The sequence below is a fragment of the Lissotriton vulgaris genome, chromosome 8 (assembly GCF_964263255.1).
Source record: "Lissotriton vulgaris chromosome 8, aLisVul1.2, whole genome shotgun sequence".
Taxonomy (NCBI): Eukaryota; Metazoa; Chordata; class Amphibia; order Caudata; family Salamandridae; genus Lissotriton; species Lissotriton vulgaris.
Window position 1 is genome coordinate 202,513,626 of NC_141696.1, and position 16,196 is coordinate 202,529,821.

A 16,196-nucleotide genomic window follows, 5' to 3' on the forward strand; every position below is an offset into this window, starting at 1 on the left:
ACAACCTGGGTGGAGAGATTGCCCAGGCTCCTATTCCCTGGCTGAGTGATGAAACACGGTGTTCAGACCAATCACACCGCTGCAAGGCAGCGTTGTGTTTGACTATGGGGTGCTCGGGAGCCCGGATACTTCCTGCTTTCTGTTTGTAGTGAAGACGCCAGGAAGAGGATGGAGGAGAGGCGGCGGCTGGCTAGCTGGCAGGCCAGCAGGTAAGTGTATTTTTTTTACCACCGCACCTCCTCTCCCTCTTTCCCCATCCACCCCCATTGCTGCTTCCCGGGAGCAGCCACCACTGGTTGTAATGACATTTACATATTGGTCAAAGCATAGTGTTAAAAATGAGCCTCAACTAAACATTAGTGAAAAAAAGTGTTCAACACTGAGCACTCAAATAGCTTGAGAATGTAGGTACTATTAATGGTGTTCAGCTTTCGTAAATAATTAATGATCCTCCATTTCAAAATTTGTCTGCCTGAGCCAGCTCTGACAGAATCAAATATGTGCTTTTTAGGTTACACACAAACGTATCAAAATCATGATTAGAGGTATACCTGGTTATCAAAGGTAAAGAATAAATCATTTTATGAGCAAAATATTTTCTTATTCTAGTTTAGAATTGTGTCTAAATATCCACGTACCTATTTTTGCAAATGACAAAACACCTGAATACATAAATCAATACAATATACAAGCACTGGCTACTTATAGGAGTTTCCATTGTGTAAAACAAAAAGCATAAACACCTTAAATTTTGTACTAGCTTGTAAAAATACTGCTAAAACTTTAAGCATATATTTCTAATTAAGTGTTAAGTGTTAATTTTTTCCAATATATACATTTTAATTTTAGATCTTCAAACTGAAAACTACTCGATTGGTTCGGCAAAATATGGTGTGCTAATAAAGACCTTTGAAAAACCTTATAAGACAAAGATCTCACTATAAAAAAGAGAAACAAATATATTTTAAGGCATGTGAAGTTGCCATTTTGAATAAAATCTAACTGCATTTTGCTATATCAGTGTATTCCAATTATCTAGGAAGAGTAAATTTGTATTTGAATAAGACACCTAGTTATAATTTTTTAGAACCGACCGATCAAATTATTTCTAGGGTTTTGCTGAGGTGTGCATTTGAAATTTGAAAATGTCACGTATAATTTAGATGAACTATGATATGTTCCAGATGTCATCATTCAATGTACAATATTTGTATGAATAAAATAAAATTGTCAGGATGTGAATTTTGTATGGAAATGTGACAGTTGATCTGATATTTGTAGCATAAAACCACACTTTTATTCATGACTTTTGAGCATTGCTCAAACCACATTTTATATAGCAAGCTAAACATGTAGAGTTATTTTATTGAATCCACTTATAAATAAAAATTATTCTACAAACAATGAAAATGGCATTCTAATTTTAATAGCATCAATCGGATATGTTGCTGACTTTTCAAATAATTGAACACAATCTTGGAATCAGTCCCAACTGTCACATCCATTTTTCACAGAAACTAAAACATTTGAGAAATTCAGTGAAAAAGAAGTTTTAAAATAATAAAACTGTGTTTCTAGACCTAGTGATCTGCAAAGTCAAACAACTTAGGGCCAGATGTACTATAGTACTGGTCACAAAAATCAGTCTCAAATTATGCCCCTACTTGTTGCGACCAGTAATTATTTTGCGAACTAATCTATGTACTTATAGGTCGGTTTGCAAATTGTGGAATAGGTGGGTGGTCGTAGAATGACCTGACTAGTTAACATTCAATAGGCAGGTCACAAAACTGTGATTCCCTCTGATTGGCTGCCTTCACACTGATGGAGGCTAGTAAGAAACAGCTGACCATCATCCACGTGAAAGTATTTAAAAATGTTTTATAGTACTTTTTGGTAAATGAAAAAAGGCCAATTTTAAGAATAATGGGGGCCATTACGATGTTGGATGGACTGCTGCCAACAAGCCATCTGTGGCAGTCCACCAGACTTCCTCTGAATCGACCTGACCGCCTGATTTCAATACCAGCAATCAGATCTCAGAGGTTGTGGGTAGGACTGATGCCTCCAACAGGATCAAAGATCTCGTTGGGATGGTGGTCTGATTTCTAACCTTACAAGGTGCAGGCACCGCTATAGGGATTAGATATCCCTTTTTGACTGCTTTTTCATGGCGGTCCCACCGCCATGAAAAGGCAGCCGAAGGGACTTTGGGGGCCCCAAGCAGGGTCCCTGCCCCTCGTGGGGCACTGCTTGGGGCACTGCATGGTGCCTGGCACACGCTGCATGAATGTGCACAAACTGCCTTTTTCCATCGCGGCTTGTGCTGCGGCCCTTTTCCTGGGCTGCAACACAATCCACAGTACAAAAAGGCAGTTTTGACCGCCTACACAGCGGTATAATTGTTATATGGCGGCAGCTGTGATGCCATTGTAATTAGGCTCAAAGTTTTACTAGTTTAAAAAACTTGAGGGAGCTTTGGCAGTGGTCTTGTGGCCTACTCTATTCAACACTCGAATTTGCTGCAATGATCCCCACAAGGGAAGGGGTCCAAAGGGGAACCCTTCACCTGTGTGAACTGGTTAACATGCCAATTTGGGAGTTAATAACTGGTCAATGCTTTGCGACGGGCATTTGGTTCACCTTCCATGAATATTTAGCTCACTGATTCGCAATTTGGAAGGGATGCCTCTAACAAAGCCTTTCCAAATTGTGAATCAGAAATTATTTATAAACACATTTAGCAATTCATAAAAACCTTTCTAAATTGCTAAATGGGCTTCGTATATTAGAAAAAGATTTTTACTGGTAGCAAACAGTACAATTTAGTAAATCGGAAGGTTTGCGACTGGTAAAAACTTACCCTTAATCCCACGAAATATCAGATATACGGAAGGTCCAATGGGCAATACACATTAAAGCTTTAAATATGAAAATGTATTACAGGTGGTCATTATACCAAAGGTCATTTCACCAAATCTCCATTAGTGATAGCTGCTAATTCCCTCTATTCTACATGGGAGCATGGTGCCTGGACTGGTCCATTGATGCTGGATGTTTCTTCAGCCCTAAATATGGTGGATCACTCCATTGATCCACACCACTTCAAAGGGATGGGCCATGTAGAACTAGATCTGGACCTTTTTCATTGTTTCATTCAGACAGCCTTTAGTCAGTTTGTCTCCCAATATTTCGATCCAGGGAATGGAAGGTGAACTGTGGAGTGACACAAGGGTCTGCTCTTTCACAGACACAAACTGGAGGCTGAAGCTACACATCAGTTCTCCCAGAGGCTGGGCATAGACACTGAAAAGGATTGGTGAAATGGAAGATGCTTGTGGTACTCTACAGTTCACCTTCCACTCTCTGGATTGAAACAGTGAATAGGAACACTGACTGCATTCAGTCTGAGATAAACAATGAAAATCTGTCCAATGCTGGTCTTAAAAGGCTAATCCCTTGTATTTGATTTAGAGAAATGGAGTGATCCACCATATTAAAGGCTGTAAAAATGTCCAGAATCAAAGGTCTAGCCGGGGCACCTTGCTCCCAATTCAGAACATAGGGAACAAATAACTATCTCTTGTCTTGGTGATGTGGCCTCCTCTAAAGCCAAACTGAGACAGGTCAAGCAGTTTCAGAATTTATAGTCTCATCATTGTTATCTTCCTACAAAGTGTCCCATAATTTTGGAGAGGGCTGGAAGAAGGGTAATAGGTTTTCAGTTAGTTTGGTTCCAGGCCAATTATTTTCAGGAGACTATGCCTTTCTTGCAAAACTGGGAAGCAAAGCCCATGTGAAATGTAAGTTCCTAAGGGCACATAAAGCAGGAGCGGGTGCTCTAGATTTTAAAGCAGAAGGAGGGCAAAGGTCATCGGCTGACCCCAATTTTAGGTATCCAAGTCCCGAGATGACCTCCACAGTTCATACAGCTTTCTACAAGGTCCATTACCTTTTACTGTAAAGTATGGCACTTGTTCAAGCCACCGTAGGAGTATACTCCAGTATCTGTCAAAACAGGCCTGGCCATTCTGGCAGTGAGTTTTAGCCAATCAGGTCCATCTCAACTCAAGACACTGAGGTCTCCTTGAGGATGTAGTCACTGGGAATCAGCAAGATATAATCAGCACTTGCAGTTCCTCTACTCCAAGACTATAGTATCATCATATTGCTTTGAAATGTTATTTTAACTCTCAGAGCCAGGCAGAGTCATATTTCTCTCAGTAGCAGGCTAAAAGACACTGGAGGTCCGGTGAGTGAAACTGATGAATTTTAAAAGCATCATAGGTGCAAAACATGGAGCACAGACTGCTTCTCAGCCCTACACATAAGAACCGTTATGGTTTTGTTGAGTGCGTTTGACACTACAGTACTTGTCAATTTTAATGCAAATTGGTATAGAAGTAATAGATGGTATCAGACAAATACAGCAAGGGCACACAACTTTATTTTCCCAGCAGTATTGTTGTTTAAAGGTATGTGGTCCATACTCATCTGGTGTACTCAAGGTCTAATTTCTTAGGATTGAATACAGACTCCTGATTACAAGACTCCAAAGAATACTAGCCCCGATTAAAGCAGGACTATTGCTTATAGTATACTTTTCTACAATTTAGGGCCTAATGGGACCCATGTCCTTATGAATACATCTGACCAAAATATACACAGAAACATGTTGATAAATGAGACATGAAGGTACCTAATAAAACTCTCTTGGTTATTAGTTTTATAATTAGAAGCAAGATTCCAACCTTTAGACCATTTTACTCAATCTTTGGAAGTATCCTGAGAATTACAATCAGATTTTTATTTTCTTTCATATAGGGATAGGCCAGGAAAGCAACACGGACACAAAGAGTTACTTTCAGAAACGTACTTAATCAGCTCAGCTTGTTTTGGCAATGCCTACAAATTAACAAGGTCTTTTGACGTTAGAAAGGTATGGTTGTTTACTTGCTCCACATCTCATTAAAATCTAAGGACAGATAATTGTCCAATGAATGATGGACCTTCTTTGGTTCCTTGTCGTCTCTATTCTCATGAGGCTACCCTTCCTTTTAGGACAAACTCTATCTGCATTTAAAAATGATTTTAGATACACTATTTAGAGACAAATGTTGCCAAATGTAAGATTAAAATTGGTGTCAGCCAACATATCCCCGGAAAGTGTCTATAATAAATGGTGCTGTATTTTAGTTCGTTGTTGAGTTTGAATAGTTGGCTTTTGATTGTGTTTTAGTTGAATGTGGGATTCAAAAGTCCTATAAAGCCATAAAATACTTATACATTCTTTCCAAATTATATCCTCACTGCAGACAATCACCTGTTACCTGCCCCTCTGGGAACACATTGAGCCAAAGTACAATTAGTGGTAAAATGCCAAATTAATCGTTGGGAACACTCCATAAAATTTTCCTCAGAACAGTTTACTGCTTTTCAAAATCCACTGCAATGAAGTTATTGTGGCTTGAATTAATTGTCAGGAATGTGAGGAATATAGCCTGTAAAGCCTCTTCTGTTTACTCCTAACCTGTGCAGTATTTCAAATATTTCTCTTTATCTGGACATCTGCTATGATCTTTTAAAATTCAATGGTGCTCATAAACTTCAATTCTTTATGCATGTCTGAAGGACACTTTTGGATATGGCCTTAATGAATAATGGGCAGAATGTATTTCTATTAATAAAGCCAGTGTTCAATTACTAAAATTGTGTGAGTGCAATATGGCCACCTGGAGGATATAATTGCTTAGTATTAGACAAACCTGGAGTCCAGTGGTCTATGCTATTGTGAGAAAATGATTTATTAATTGAGGGGATGGTTGTGCACCACTAGCAATAACGTCAGTAATCTCTTAGGTACAGTCAAAGGTTTCAGTAATTTAAACTTGAGCTCAACCCCTGGTAGCTATGGCACAAAACAGATAGTCTTAATGGAAAATGTTTAAAGCATATAGAAGTAGCATAAAAGTAAAAATGCCATAGACACAACCCAATAAAAATACCAGGGAAAGTTATAAAAAAAGAGAATAATTAATTAAGAAAAACAACAACAAAAGACAAAAATCCAATTAGAGGAACAAGAGATATAAATGTAAAATATTTAAGCAAATAAAAGTGTCAAGAAAAAGTAAAGCACCAATTATAGTCACTAGTCACAGTAGACAAGGATCAAGGTCCAATGTAATACTGGTCAGGACAAGCCAGGATCAGATATGCAAAGTGTATTGGTCCAGATGCCCCTTTTTGTGTTGTCACCTCATTGTCTGGTGAATTATATTGCTGTTTTTAGACTGCTGTCCAGTGCCCAGTGTTTGTGCTGACTCCTACAACATGTGGAAATTGGCTAATCCACGATTGGCATATTTAACTTTCTTATAATGCCATAGTATATAGTGCAGAAAATACAACTATGGCATAGAAGGTTAAAATGTCACCTGTAGATGAAACATACTGCTTTTTGAACAAAAATGTGGTTAAACTAGTTGGGGAAATTTAGGTAAATAATGATTCATGCTCAAACATCAGATTGTTGTCTGAAAAGCAAGATACGTAGAAATCGATGAAGCGAATTAATTTAATGAATTGGTAAAAATGTATCGAATTGTGCAAGAATGAAGTCTTATACTGTAGACTTCTCACGGTTTATCTTTAAAAATTGTTTTAATATTTGGAATACAAGACACATAAGTAATAATTTACATTGTGTTCTTTTAGGGGTCATTGTTAAAAAGCGCAGATTATATTGTCCTGATGATGGTCTAAAGGATTTGCACGACAGAAGATCCAAACGTCGACCATACTGTCCAACTCCACACGTATTTATCTACATCAAGTGACTGTGTTATTCATCAAAAATACTGGTCATTTTTATGATTTTATTAGGAGAGGACTTCCACTTATGAAATTAAGGTGTAACTAAGCTGTATCTTTTTTCATATATAAGCTTTTGTTTTCAACGTGTATGTTGAATGTACCCTATTAATTTTGAAAAGTGAAAAGAAAATATAAATCTCTGAAAAAGATATTCCTGTGTTTGTTGAATTATGCTCTAAATATTAGTGCATGCAGTGCCTATACTAGCGATTTATACGCATAGATTCAAAGAATTTATAGACACTAATATCTTTGCAATCTGAGAAAGTGAATTTTTGAATATAAAGCAAAATCCCTTGTAGGCACCTACACTTGATACTGTTGTCACAGCCCAAGCCTCCAAGGGTATATTGGGTACTCCCACGTCCTTATTAAACCTGTAGATGACAGCACTTTCTGTGCCATCCACTAGTGGACAAAGGAAAACATGGCTTCCGGCCTAGCATTGTAGCCTGACTGCTTCAGTGCAAAAGCGATTTTTAACATAAAGTAAAAACCCCTTTTCAATATCAATACGTCAGTACTGTCTAAGCAATGTAGCCCACATGGTAGAGTGCTTTCCATTTGAAAAACAGGACATGTAGAAAATTAATGTGACCATGTCCCTACAGTGACAAGGCCCTAAAATGTGGTAAAGTCAGATTTTAAATAAATTGGAAGGCAAAGCAAGTTTTAGAAGGTCAACCTTTTCCCTGCCTGAAAATCCTAGAGGCCAATTTGGATTACCCATCAGCGTCTCCTAGTCTGTGCTCAGCCCAGGATAAGGTGCTAAAATACTCCCAGGAGCACACAATAGTATGACCTGAACAGCCAGATAAGACTACTCTGACTTCAGTAGAATGTACAAAGTGGGGCTGTGGGTGTTTTATTGACACCACAGTATCAAGCACGGCATTACAGGTCTATCTGAAGCATATGGAAAAGTTTTGACTTTTCAAAGGGAGCAAACAGGATGCGAGGACACTTTAGTGTATTGCCTGTCTGGTTGCTTAGCACCCTACTTTTGTACTACCAGACTTCTGTCTCAGAGACTGCTGTGGGTACAGTGCCTACTTCAAACTGGAGTTTAGTGTTAGATGAGGGAGAACACAAGTGATTACCAAAGTGTTCTTCTCTACACACTCACAACCCTCACAGCCCATGTTTAGTGTTGACGAAGATTTTCACAATTTTGAAACTGGCCGGGTAAATATCATTTTGGACCGTTATTTAGTAGCACATGCTTGCCGTACGGCAAAGAGGATAGGATGCCCCTTGGGACTTTCATCCTATTGGTTAGGGAGTCCCCAGGAGTGATCCCCACCTACTAGCTAATCCCAGGCATAAATGTGGTACCCCATAGACACTCCATCGGCACACTGCTGGACTTGGAAAGGATAGCAGATGAACTTAACCTGATGCACTTGGCAATTGTGGCCTATGAAAAGGACCTGAGGAGGTTGGAATGCTTCCCCTTGAAATCAAGGGCAGAAAGATCTCCAATGATCATAAGGCTGATCCATGAACATAACATGAAAAAGCTGAAGAGGACAGTCCTGTGAAGTATCCCAGCTGACCAGTGGTAAATGGACTTTGGCTGGACTTTGCTGTTGTCTTCTGCTTGACACCCAGAGAATTTCAGAAAATCAACAAAGTCCCTTTCCAGATTGGAACGTAGAAACTTTTTTGAACCTTGCAACTTTTAAGCCCTAATGGAGCCAATCTATTTGGAGAATCTAGCCTGCGCTACATCGAGGTCGGCCTCAAATTGTGCCTACATCTGGATCTTCCACAACCATTGTCTTCCTTTAGTGCTTTGTGCTTCTTTCAACTTTTTCCTCTTAAATCTTAAAAAAATTGAAAAGGTTCCACTTATCAGATTTTTGTAATTTTGTTCAGAAAACTTTAATCTAGTTTTATATTTATATTTTTATACAGTGGAATAGGATTTTCAAATGTTGTGTTTTTGACTTTTTAATTCTTTTTGTACATTAAGCCTGTCTGCTCTGTGCTGTAACTGCCAGGGTTTGATCTTAGGTATAAATTATGATAATTATGACACTTTGAGTAGACCTAACAAGATATTGACATTACTATTAGTGGTGGACACCAATCTACCCAACGAGTAAACCACTAAGAGAATATGTTTTCTATTATTCCTACAGAGGATCTTCAGTAGGAGAGTACTTAGACATGGAGGGAGAGTGGCTAAATCCATCTGTTGTTTATATTTTGTGTATTGCAGAGATATACTGTAATGAACCATTTTATGTGATTATTTGAAATGTATGTTATTCTCTGTTTTAAGTTTTTTTCCCAACTTAAAGAGGTGCTGACTCAATACTCATGAAGCAGGCCTTGCTCCCTTGAGTAAACCTACCACTATCTACACTGGCCTGACTTACAGACTGTGGACATTTTAACTAAGCCTTAGCAAGGAGTAATATATTCAATTATGAAGAATGTTACATGATAGGAGTGAGGGTTTCACAGCCTTTTACTGACACTGGCACAGTGCTTTTATGAAGGCAGAGGGGCATCTACATTAGGCTCATTCACACCATATGATACATTTTGAAATATGCATACATTTAATTCAACCCACAAGCTTAACAAAAAGTTAGACAGTTCAAGCTGATATGCTTAGACAAAGCTAGATATGAACTTACAAAATGATGTCCCAGTAGTAGACATAGACTGTACTTTGGCAATCAATATTTTTAAAAGTGGTATCACAAAATATCCAGAATAGCGGCACTCGCTTTAATGAGATTGATGGAACCGGCTTTAGATCTAGTGGTTGTAATACTGATACTAGAGACCAGGTACCTTAACATAATTTATTTATTCATTCATGCATTTGTTCATTCACTAAATGCAGTGACGTAACAAAACTTGAGGGGGCCCCCAAGCAAAGTACACTGAGGGCTCCCCATCCCCACCCCACCACCTATCATTTTTTGCTGAGGGGGCCCCTGGAGCACGACTCCCCCAACCCCCTACTGAGGGGCCTTCAGGGGATGTTGTTACGCCATTGTCTAAATGGTAGTCACCCCATTCATTCACTAGCCCAGCACCACTACTACAAGGACTGGATAGTAGATATCATGATGTGCATTGTCATGTATAATATCTCTCACATAGCTGGTGCTATTAAAATTCTTGGTTTTTTAGCTCAACCAAAAGCACTGATGAAATATAGATTATCGGGCACATGCATCAACCTATTTCGGAAGTGCAAACGGTGCGAATCGGTAAATTTGTCCGTTTGCGCTTCCTAAATACGTTTTTGGGATGCATGAAACAATTTTTCAAAATTCGCTATTTTTTGCATTTCCTAAAAATGCGAATGCATTTAAGGAATCACATTTGTGCGATTCCTTAAATGCAATGCATCAATTTTTTTTAAAAATGCGAATTTTGAAATAGGAAGTGCAAATGAACACGAGGTTGACCCTCGTGTTAATTTGCGAAATTCTTTAAAAATGCACAAAAATGCATTTTGGAAAGTGTCATGTTACACACACACATGTCCTTAGGACATGTGTGTGTGAAACATGCACTTTAAAATACATTTCAGGGGTGTGGGGGGGGGTCCTTTGGACCCCCCTCTGCACCCTTGCAATGCATCAACAAATTGCGAATTCCAAAAAAAAGAAATGCAAAACTGCATTGATTCCTATGGGCCTCTAGGCCCAAAGGAATCAATGTAATGCCATGTAATGCCATTCCTTAATTGCGATTCTCAATTAAGGAATCGCAAATTCCGAAAATTAGGAAATCCTAAAAAAAATTACGATTTCTTGATGCATAGGATTTTGCAATTCCTAAATTGCGATTCCTTCATTTTCGCAATTTAGGAAACGCAAATTCCTACAATGATGCATGTGCCCGTTAGTTTTCTTAATCACATTTTTCGTTTCTCTTCCATACATGGAAGCTAAGGTCATAAAGGCAAATAAGTGATTAGTATTCTTCAGGCATATGAGTTTTGTTCACTTCACTGATTTTTTTATGCTCAACTCAATAGCATGACGGCAAATTACACTATGTTCCTGCCAAAAATCATATTGTTCTCTTTACGGAATGTACTTTGCCGAAATCGATAGCGTGACAGCAAGTATGCTGTGATTTCCAGCACAACATGGTATTATCAATTTGAATAATATTACAAATTCAACTCAAGCATTATGACAAGAGAATTGTGATTCTTACAAAATATTGTGTTCATTTCCTCTACTGGCTTTCTTTGCTGCTCTCCATTACACAAAGAGGCATTTCCTGTGATGCTGATCTTTAGTCGCCGGCCTCCTTAGTGGTAGAAGGAAGTCAGAGTCCTCTATAAAGTAACACTGCTTCAGTCTACACTCTTAGCCAGTAATTGAACAATCAAGGGCTCTCCGAATTTTTAAAGCCACCAGGGCGGCACCATCACAGAGAGCATATTTGTCAATGTATATTTAAAAACTGTCGAGGTATAGCTCAAATATAAATTCTTTATGCATTTTGTGAAGCTAAATAATTATATTTGTATAAATACATGTAAATCACTGTTGACCTATGCCCTTATCTTTCCAAGTGTTTAGCTATTATCTGTTACAAACCAAATTCATTACAGGTGATTTTGGTCAAGTCAAACACACACTTTACTTGTTACCAATATTTTTTGTCTTGTCTTATACATTTGGTATTGTTATGAAATGTACATAAAATGTACTATTCCCAAGAAATTCAAAGACATGCCCACCTAATAAATACGCATTCTGTCACAAAAAAAACTCATGCTTATATTCATTTATGTTATGTGCCCAGGGCGTTTCTATCTCTTGCCATCCAATAAGATTTTGTGACATTTCTGTTTTTACATCATATATAAAAAAATTATTATTCTTTGATTATTGCAAACAGTGATATTCTTTAGTATCCCTCTTCATCCTAGTCACCTACAGTCAAAAATGGCAGCTTATTTTTACAAGCTTGAGTGGCAAGGGGTATTTACTTATGAGACATTGCTTTGTATAGTTACTTTTTGTGTCATTTTATTATCATTTTATATTTTATTTACATGAATAAGTGTACCTTTTCACTTATGCTTGTATTATTTTTTCCTTTTCAGCATGGAGAGAGAAGTGAATTCAGGACCAGGGCTGAAGGATAAGAAAAACCTGAGCCGCTGAACAGACACAGAATAAAGGCCACAACACCACAGAGGAGGAAACGTCTACCAGCAGGGAGGATGCACTCAACTGATAGAGACTTGATCACAATCAAAAGACTCAAGGAGAAGGCTGGGGTGACCTGTGAGGAGATGGCTGATCTGGACACCACATGTCAGGAAGAGACTTCTCCTAGCCAAAAAGGAGTCCCATCCAGGCTCCTGTTGTCATTGTGGCTTGTGGCTTCAACCATCTTAATCAGGATAACCCCAAACCAATTGGGCCGCAAACTGCATGCCCATTACCTTTCCTCCTCCTTCAAGCGCCTGCTTGGAAATTACAGTGAAGCTTAAGGGACGCTGAGAGGGGTATCCTGGTAAGTCCAAAGAGATATGCTTATTTTTATCCTCCTGTACTGCAGCCATAGCCATATGTATGATGTCTCAACCCATACGTGTATCTTGTTAATTCAAATTTGTTTACTGAGCAATAACATCATTTCTTTTCTAACACTACCAGTTGCACCACTGTAAGATTAAAATGTGGTTCATTAAATGTAATTAGATGCAGTGTCAGTGGTCTGTGACTTTGATCGCTGACTGGAGAAAGCGAAGGAGCATCCTTCCTATAATGTTGGTAAGGAGCATCAGCATTCTGAGTGTACCCTGGCTTTCATTCTCTGGCAAACCATCCTGTATTGTGTCTAGAGCTGTTTAGAGAAGCCTTGGTTTCAAGGCAAAATCAGTCAAATCGGTGTGCCTGGACCAGGGCAGTGACTTTCCCTCAGGAAATGTAAAGTGCTTGAATATTTGATGCATGAATATGGACAGCCAAGTAAATTTAAATGATGATCACCATGGATCACACCTATGATGATAAACAGGTAAATCAGCCAGATGTTCAGAATGTTTATGTTGCAAAGCCTTGGTGTTGAAAGAGAGGGGTCCAACCATGTCATGATTTTGCTAGGTTAAGTCAATTTATGGGTGCCATTCTCAGGCCTGTAGCCAAACTGTGAATTTAGTTTAACGGCCCAGAAGAGGACTTTCAATTGAAATTGACAGTACAAGTTATACCAACTGTACTTCATAGGCAGTGCAAAAGGCATGTGCCTTTATTGTCTTTGGACCTTCAGATAAGACTTCTCCCATTACATGGTTGTGTGTCAGTGAGAAAGTACCATTGGGGTTTAGTAATCTGCCTCTGTAGAGGTTGTAGCTAGTGATGCACTTGATCTATATTTCATCAGCAGCCAGTAGATGGTTCCAGGTTCAGGCCTTGGTATCCATAGTATAGAAGAAATCAAAAGAAACTGGCCACATGATTGTGACCTCTCCGAACCCTGTAGAGTGGCATGCACAGAATGTTTGACAGTAATATTACAGCTTGAAAAGACAAGTGTAGTCTTGTAACAGCAAAGGACAACATATTGGGTCAACTGGGTTCTTGAGCTGGATTCTAACTATGTAGGTAAATCCGGATTGCACATAACCAATTCTGCCCATGCCTCAGAAAGACTAGCACTTGTTGTCATTCTTGGCCCCCTCTAGCACACAGGGTTCTGGGTATCTCTTAAGACAGAGGCCAACATTCTTTGAACTGTCACTTGGTGATTATGGCCAGGACTTGCAGGTGTTCAGTGATACCAAGAACAGAGAGACTACTTGTAGCTTATCCTTCTCATTTCCCAAGGACTTACTTTGCCAACCCCTATATCTGCCTCGTGGTTTATAAATGCATCCAGAGCCACTCTATGGCAATACAGGCCCAAGCCACACAGTTGCCCATTACCTGCATTCATCCATTCATTCATCTCTCTCTCACTCTCTCTCTCTCTCTCTCTCTATATATATATATATATATATATATATATATATATATATATATATATATATATATATATATATATATATATATATATATATATATATATTATATTACCTACTGGCTATCACCAGTAGGTATATATAGTTAGGATTAATTCCCTATGGGATTTCTGAAAATTCTATGTCTAATAACTTTGGCGTTTGTGGACGGAATCGGCTGAAATTTTCAGGAAAATGGCACATTTTGTTTCTGAGCAGCCCCTGAAAATTTGGTGGGGTTTCGTCAAGGGGGTCTGAGAAAAAAGGGGGGTCCCAAAACGCGTTTTTTACATTGAGTTTTCCATAGGGCGGTTGGACTCACTTTTAGCTCGAACGGCTGAATGGACTTGCACGAAACTTGGCAAAATTGTAGGGACTGTTAGCCCGATGTGCCTTTGCTAGGTCTCAATATATGTGCTTCAGTGGATTTTGAGAAATTAACGTTTAAATCAAGATATATATCTGTAACAGCGCTCCGGGCAGCGATCCGGTCCGCTTACTTTTCGCGTTTCGGAACTTTGCGCGCAGAAAGCTGATTGGCTCTCCGGTGTCTGTCAACATTCTAAACAGTCCGGAGCGGCCGCCATCTTGTCTCTCGGTAGGATCGAGAGAGAAGAAGAGGTGAAAAACGAAAGGGGAATTTAATGAAAGGGGGCAAGGTATCCCCCTCTTGACCCCCTAGGAATGTTGTTGGGGTTATTAAAGGGTCCCGTGGGGAAAAGAAAAAAAAAAGGATTTTTCACGGTAGAAGCGCTTCACGGGCAGCGAACTGGGCCGCAAACTGGTAGCGAAACGGGAATTCGCCATTTTGTGCTTCGTTAATTAAATTACTAGGTATAAGGGGGTGCGGGAGACGTATCCTAATCCCCTATGTTTCCTGAGGGTGGCTGAGGAGGCTGATATATGTTGATACATCTCTTCCAGCGGCTGTGCGTGAGCTTTTTTTTTTTTTGCTGCGTGACAGTCCGGAGCGGCCGCCATCTTGTCTCTCGGTAGGATCGAGAGAGAAGAAGAGGTGAAAAACTAAGGGGGAATTTAATGAAAGGGGGCAAGGTATCCCCCTCTTGACCCCCTAGGAATGTTGTTGGGGTTATTAAAGGGTCCCGTGGGGAAAAGAAAAAAAAATGATTTTTCACGGTAGAAGCGCTTCACGGGCCGCGAACTGGGCCGCAAACTGGTAGCGAAACGGGAATTCGCCATTTTGTGCTTCGTTAATTAAATTACTAGGTATAAGGGGGTGCGGGAGACGTATCCTAATCCCCTATGTTTCCTGAGGGTGGCTGAGGAGGCTGATATATGTTGATACATCTCTTCCAGCGGCTGCGCCATCTTGCCTTTTTTCCAATGCCACAATTTTGTCGTGCACGGCAGCCATTTTAGATGCCAGGCTGGTCCCAGGCTATCACCTACCCCTGCGGATGTAGTTAATGGCCCCAGCTGTAGAGAATTCAGACATGCCAACCCTCCCGATTCAGGCGTGTGACTACTGATTTCAGTGCTAGTCTCCCGCCTCCCGATTTCTGCAAGCAAAAACCCGGGGGCATATTACGAACAACTAGCGATAATTTTTGTCTCTAACTTGTTTAGAGACAAAAATTATCGCCGCACATCGGCGATTTTTATCGCAGATAAACCTTGCTATTATCGCAGAAAAGTCAGCGATATTCATGTATTATCGAGCAAATGCTCTTAGCCATGTTATCCACCTCCCATTGGATAACATGGCTAAGAACTGCTCAGGGCAGGTGTTAGATTTTGGAGATATTCGCGCTTAGCGCGAATATCTCCAAAAGTTGGTAATAGAAGATAGCGATGTTAGGGACTGTTTCCAGTCGCTAACATCTTGGCACGCCACTTTGCATGTCATTAGTGATAAGTATCACTGACATGCAAAGCGGGGCCCAAGATGGTCGCTATCTCCTTTTAGCTGTCACTAACTGGTGTTAGCGACAGCTTGGTAATAGGGAGATAATTTTATCTCCGCTTTCATGGCTTTTAAAGCCAAAAAAGCGGAGATAAACCCCCTTGATAATATGCCCCACGATTCCTTGGGGGTTTCAGCTGACAGGGCTTGGTATTGTGTTACATGGTAATTTTTCCAGGAAACGTCAGAGGGTCGATGCAGGGGTTCTAGAAGAGGTGATAAACCATTTAAGCCTCATGAACCAGCGCATGGTCTTTTAAAGATTTGTGAAGTACTCGGGGCGGCGGTGTGTGTGTGCCCTCTTTCAGGAGCGGGCGGGGGGGCACTGCCAGCAACTTGCCAGGTCAGGTAGTGTTCAACACGTGCATCACCCTTTCTCTGCCTGCTATTGCGCTC

General features: G+C 39.8%; 1 protein-coding gene across 1 annotated transcript in view; it reads right to left on the minus strand.

Annotated features, from left to right (window-relative positions):
* GRM5 (glutamate metabotropic receptor 5) overlaps window positions 1-16,196 on the minus strand; it is a 418,371-nt gene that overhangs the window by 8,025 nt on the left and 394,150 nt on the right. The window lies entirely within an intron of this gene.